This window comes from Macaca thibetana, chromosome X (genome assembly GCF_024542745.1).
Source record: "Macaca thibetana thibetana isolate TM-01 chromosome X, ASM2454274v1, whole genome shotgun sequence".
In the NCBI taxonomy this organism is placed as follows: Eukaryota; Metazoa; Chordata; class Mammalia; order Primates; family Cercopithecidae; genus Macaca; species Macaca thibetana.
Window position 1 is genome coordinate 108,378,927 of NC_065598.1, and position 6,000 is coordinate 108,384,926.

Genomic DNA, 6,000 nt, shown 5'->3' on the forward strand with positions numbered 1-6,000 from the left:
TAGCAGAGTCGGGGGTTTCATCATGTTGGACAGGCTGGTCTCAAACTCCTGACCTTAGGTGATCTGCCCGCCACTGCCTCCCAAAGTGCTGGGATTACAGGCGTGAGCCACCACGTCCGGTGAATCCATCAAATCTTAGAGATCACATGTATACCATACCTTTGTTATCAAAGGAAAATCAAAGAACTATGAAACTGAACTTTCACTACATGGTGAAGACCTCAGATGAAGAACCCATTACGCGTGGGCCATTCTGCTGCTGCACGTATTGTCTTTTATTTAACTGTCTAAAATCCTTAGTTTCTTTGCTATCTTTTAGTCTAATTTAAACGTATTATTTTCCATGCTATAAAACAAGTATATCTGTGCTGTCCTGCTTCTCCTTTCTCATTCTGAAGATTTCATAGTCCACCCAAATTTGTACTCACTTGATGGCATATCACTATACAGTGATTTAAAAATCATTGCCAATGATTTAGACAAGGTAAACAGTGGACCCTAGTTTTTGTTGCCGTTGTTGCTGTTGTTAACAAGAATGGGGGAGAGATAACAGGAGGTCAAAGGAATTAAATTAACAGCCTTGCTAGATACATGAACAATTCCCGAATCACAGAGTGTTTAGGGATTACTTATTATATCCATCAGCTTCTCCTGGCATTTGAGAAACAAAATATATGGGAGTCTTCATGTGTCCTCCATCAGATTCTGACTTCTTTCCTCCACATGGGTTTACAAAGCTAAGTCTTAGGTGGGCTCTTATTGAAAAGCAACATTGTATATATCTGTGGCTCCAATTTTCTAAAATTCATGTTAGTACAGGAACCAGGACTTGAAAGGAACTAGAAAAAATGAAAGCAGGTGATCTGTTAGGATGATGGAATTCTTGAAGTTTTGGATAGAGTCTTAGCTTCTTAATGTTGGGTTGTTAAAATATAAAACATGATGCATCTATATTCATATATCCTTACAGGATCTTTTTTTTTTTTAACATGATGACTAGATGATTGAATTTCTAACAACGGTTGCACTTCATTCTAGTAGCAATCATTCACATTCATACTCGATATTGAGGCTTAGAAAGAAAACCATAAACTTATGAGAACTGGCTCTCAAAATCACCCTGTCCAAATCCACAATTTACAGTGGAAAAAAAAAAAAAAACTTAACAGAGGTAGTAAACCGAGTTACGGTTGGGCCTAGAGCCCAGGTCCTTCTCACCAGTAGGCTCACTAGGAAATCTTATTGCAGATTCTTAGGTTAAAAGTGGCATCAGTAGCCATTATTTACTAGAAATAACTTTCTAGATCCCTGGGTTAGTAAAACACAGTAACTGGAAATAAAATATTTTACCTATATGGGGTGGACAGTCTCATCCTTAGAATTGTTCAAAATCTATAAAGTCTGATTTATTTTCAAAAAGTAATACTAGCTTTCTTCTGCAAGCAGTTGTAGGCCGGAGCTAACGTGGCCAGCATTATTACAAGCCAGGATGATTTAGACAATTAACTAACTCCATTCCATATAACAAAAAGATTTCAAAGGCCAAATAATGGCCTCACTTAATTTAAGTGATAATCATTACAAATTCTTATGTATTCCTTTATGCAATAAATATACTTCCGAGAAGGCCCAGTTAGAGTGAATTTTTATATATCAAGTCATAGTTTAAAGGCACTAACTAGGAAAGCTAGTACTTACAAAGAAACCTGTTGTGGATTCTTTTATAAAGCAAATGACTTCTTTTTCTTTTTTTTCTTTTTTTTTTTTTTTTTTTTTTTGTTCAGATTGTGTGTGTTGTGTGTGGAAGGGGCGACTTCCCTCCTTTCTCTGGGTTAAAAGGGGTCAGAAGCCCACCATGGAGGAGAGTAATGTAGTATGGCTAGCCTGTTTAATACCCCCTTAGTTCCTGGGACAAAATTCTAACCTTTGACTTGGGGGTGGAACCCTAGATTTTGGACCAAAGTCCACAAAAGGCGGCAAGGAGGGAAAAGTAAGTAAGACTAAAGACAACACATCATAGTAAAACACCAACAAAAATTCCTGGGGACAGGAAATCAATGGATCACAATTCTAAACAAATTGGTTTAGTCCCCAGCTAATTAACTTGTCAAGCAGATCACTAAACCTACTGAATCCATGGGAGAAAGAGATGATGTAATAGGAGATTTGGAAACATTTACCCATTTACCATCCTAAAAGGCTCCACTACGACCACACACACCTCTCCCTACTCCTTTCAGTGTGTTTAAGCTGGGCTTAATGGGTGCAAAGGACAATTTCTACCAGACAGTCCCCAAGAATAGACTGTTCTCATGCATTCCAAATGCTCAGTCTCCATGGAGGAGGCTACCTGGTCGCAAGCATTTCCCAAGAGGGAATATATCCTCTATTTCTCCTCATTGGTAACAACTCCCCCACTCCACCCCCACGCCCCAAACAAAACAAAACAACTTCTAACCATCCTGAGAACTTCAGGCGACTTTTCTGGGGTAAAGGAAAAGAAGCGTTAAGAGGGGAACAGGAAAGTGTGAGAAACCCCTCTTGTCTCCAAATGGAAAAAAAGGCCTTAAAAAGCTGGATCAAAAGAAGAAAGGGGGATGGGGAAGAAGGGCCGCTTAATTACAAAGACACCCTTTTAAAGAAGGCGCAGGCCCTGGGAGAGGGCTCTTGGGAGAGGCACAGAAGCAGATGTACCCACTTAGAATTCTGGCACTCAATGGGACCTCAAGGTCATAGTATCCATCCCCCTGCCTTCTGATTAGGCTATTCTTAAAGCATTCTAGAGTCTGATGCGGTCTTTACAAAACCTCAGAAAGAAAAAGCAACTCTACAAATGTCCTAGTTGGGAATTAGTCTAATAAATCCAAATTCATAAACCAGAAATGAGATTTTAATTTCCAAATCCAAAACTGCATCGACTATGAATTATTAAAATTCCCTTTCTAAAATCTTTTAAATAGGTAAACAGATCTGCAAATTTCATGTAAAAGTGACTCCACATCCAATCGTGGTCAGAGACTTACTTCACATCTAGACCATGAAGGTAGAAAAAGCACTTTCAATTTTACAAAGTCACAAACTTTTCCAAGGAAAGAAGTAATTTAAAATGAAGTATGATGTAGTGCCAGAAAGTGTCTGTCAATGACGCCGGATAAACCCATACAGAATAGTTGGAACCTGAGTTATCATCTGTAAATAGAGGCAACTACTCTACAACCACCTGGCTGTTAAAATGTCCCAGGCTAGTTATAAAATGTAGTTTGGTCAGGCCAGCTTTTCCCTCCCAGCTGATCTGAAACAGGATAGCCTTTAAAATTGTCACCCTGTAACGTTCCTTCTTTACCTTCCTACTTTCCTTTCCCTCATTAAAATCAACCAAAGTTAGTTTTAAATGTATGTAAATAATGTGTTCCCAAATAAGCAATAGGTTAAGGACATCTCAGTAATAAGTCTTTGAACACCATCACTTACAACCTTGACGCACTTGTCCAATTGAAGATAGGTGGGAGATGGATGAAAATGTATACCACATTCAAAATGGCATTTCAAACTATTCTTAGCTACTAAATGAGGGTGCTGAAAGGTCTAACTGAGAAGGCTTCACAAAGGCTGGCCTGAGAAAGAACTTTTCACAAAGCGTAGCTCAAGGAGACTTAAATACCCTTAGCCCTTCATCATTGAAGATTATGGTGACTAATTATCTTCCTCTCTCAATGGGAGAAGAGGGTTATATTCATAAAAGTTTTAAACTGCCTCCCAACTTCCACTCTTCATGGCGGGGAGGGAGGATAACTGAACTAAACATCCCAGGTTGTTGAAAAATTCGTTCTAAAACATACACTAGAGATTTAAAATGCTGTTTCTCACCAACTTTCTCTTTCCTTGCTCATTTAATTCTATTTAGTCCCTTTATGCAAATTATTATATTATTATTAGTGGCAATTTACCAGGAACTGCTCACAGTCTATTGAAGACTGTTATTTTCCCTCCCACTTTTCTTTCTCTTCATTTTCACATACCCATGAAGCCCATCTTACTGTCGAAGCACCAACGTGCAGTGGCCCAGGCTTGGACCCTCAAGACACCTGCCTGATCCCCCAAAACTATTTACTAACATCTTTGGATCTTCTAAGCAGATAGGGGCAACTCTCTCCTCACCATTACTATCACCACCACAGGCACCACAAACACCACCACACATCTCAAAGAGTAGCCTTGTGTTTTAGATTACACAGACTTTAAAACTTCAAGAATTCACGGTCCTACCCCTCCTGCTCCCGCCTCAGGGAGTGTGAGTCCCCACCCCAAGCCTAAGCACTTAGGAGAAACCTATCTAGTTATCTGAGATAAGCACTGACATGCATGCTGGGCTAAATGTAGATTTCAGCTTCCCTCGGGTCTTTAGCTCCTCCATGTGATTAATTACCTAGAGACCCACAAGAACCCCAGGAGGTAAGGAAGTAAAAGTACCAACTAGTAGTGGTACCCACTAGCATCTCCTCACCTAAGTAGGACGGGAAAGCAGCGCACACTCTAACCGATTTAACTTGCTGCACATCCAAAAAAACTAATGGCGAGCTGCAAAGAAAGTAGAACACACGGACGTTCCCACACGCGCCTAGATCGATTCACTCACGCCGAGGGCACGACCAAGTTCATGCCACCATGGATTCCTGCCCCAGTTCCCCGCGAAAAGTAACCACGCGTCTCCTACCCCTGAAGGCAACGAAGACAAGGTGACGACTCTCTGCTCGCTCAAGTGGCTTCGGTCCCGGGCCAGCGGCCAGGGATGGGCAGGGGGGAAGCCCCAACTCCCGGCTGCTCCCCTCCTCGCTGCTCCGTCCGGGCTCTCCTTGGTGGCAGTGGACAGGCAGGATACCGGGCCAGAGGGTGGAGCAGCGGATGGTCGGAGGCGAGACTGACTGGAGGTGGTGGTAGTTGGGGAGGAGGCGGAGAGAACTAAGAGAAGAGGAGGCGAAAGAGAGAGGAGACGGAGGAGTAATTCAGAGGGTCTACCAGTTTAGGCAGCCAGAAAGCTCCTCGGAAGGAAGGGGCGTGACTGCCAAGGCAGCTCCTGGGCAAAGGATGGGAGGTAGGGGAGGGGGACGCACGGGTGGCTTTTCTTCTTGCGGTGAGCGGCTAGGACCGCCCCGGAGCAGGGCGGGGGGGGTGGACTAGGGAGGAAGGCGGAGTAGAGGGCGGGGAAAGAAGGGCGGGAGCCTGCCTGGACCCTGGAAGTGAGGAGTGGGGGGAGCGCGGAAGAGAGGCGGGGCCGGGGGGCGGGGAAGTTTCAAACAATTGAACCGCGGGGTCCGGGAGCTCCGGCGAAAGCAGGGGACCCTCGCTCTCGCCTTCCCACTAGAGGGGCACGACTCGGTTGCCGTAGCCGTGAGAGTCTGCGCCGTGACTGGCTGGGAAGAAGGAAAGGGTTTTGCAAAAGACTACAATAATAATCTGCGGCAACTGCGCGGCATAGTCGCGTGGGAGAGGCAGTGCAGCTCCCCGCCCCACTGCTGGAGGAAGAAAAACAAATAATAGAAATGCTGAAAAGCACCTTCCACCAAAGCCTGCTTAAAATAATGCAGGAAAGTGCAGTGCTCCTGCGTTTTCCTTCCCCTCTTGCTTCCTATTACCAGCAGTCTCCCACCCAGGTCACAGCTCTGCGAGACACCCTCCTTTCTTCCTCCGCTCCCCCACCCCGGGCGCTTGCCCGGCTCCCGTTGGCGGGCCGCAGAAGCTGAGGGGCGAGGGAGGAGGGGTCGTGGGCGGGGCTCTGCAGAGGCTCCGCCCCTGGGCGGGCTGGGAGCGCCGGCCTGGGCGGAGTGGGCCCCTGAAGCGTAAGTCCCGCCCACCATTCTTTTGCAGCTACCCGTTGGCCCGGCCTGGCCTAGTATACGCTTGCGATTGGGCCCTGGAGTCGCCAGTCTGATCCCTTTGTCCCACCCGTCCTCAAAATTAATAAAACTAAACAAGAGGCTATTGTGTAGTTCTGTGTTCTAC

At 44.9% G+C, this 6,000-nt stretch overlaps 1 protein-coding gene across 2 annotated transcripts in view; it reads right to left on the bottom strand.

Moving 5' to 3' along the window:
- Positions 1–5,205, bottom strand: part of AMOT (angiomotin) — a 67,147-nt gene extending 61,942 nt beyond the window's left edge. The window contains exon 1 of one of the 2 annotated variants that reach the window (XM_050776759.1): positions 4,715–5,205. The gene's annotated coding sequence lies outside the window, so the exon portion shown is untranslated. The other variant, XM_050776761.1, reaches the window with a different exon arrangement.
- Positions 5,206–6,000: the final 795 nt, after the last annotated feature.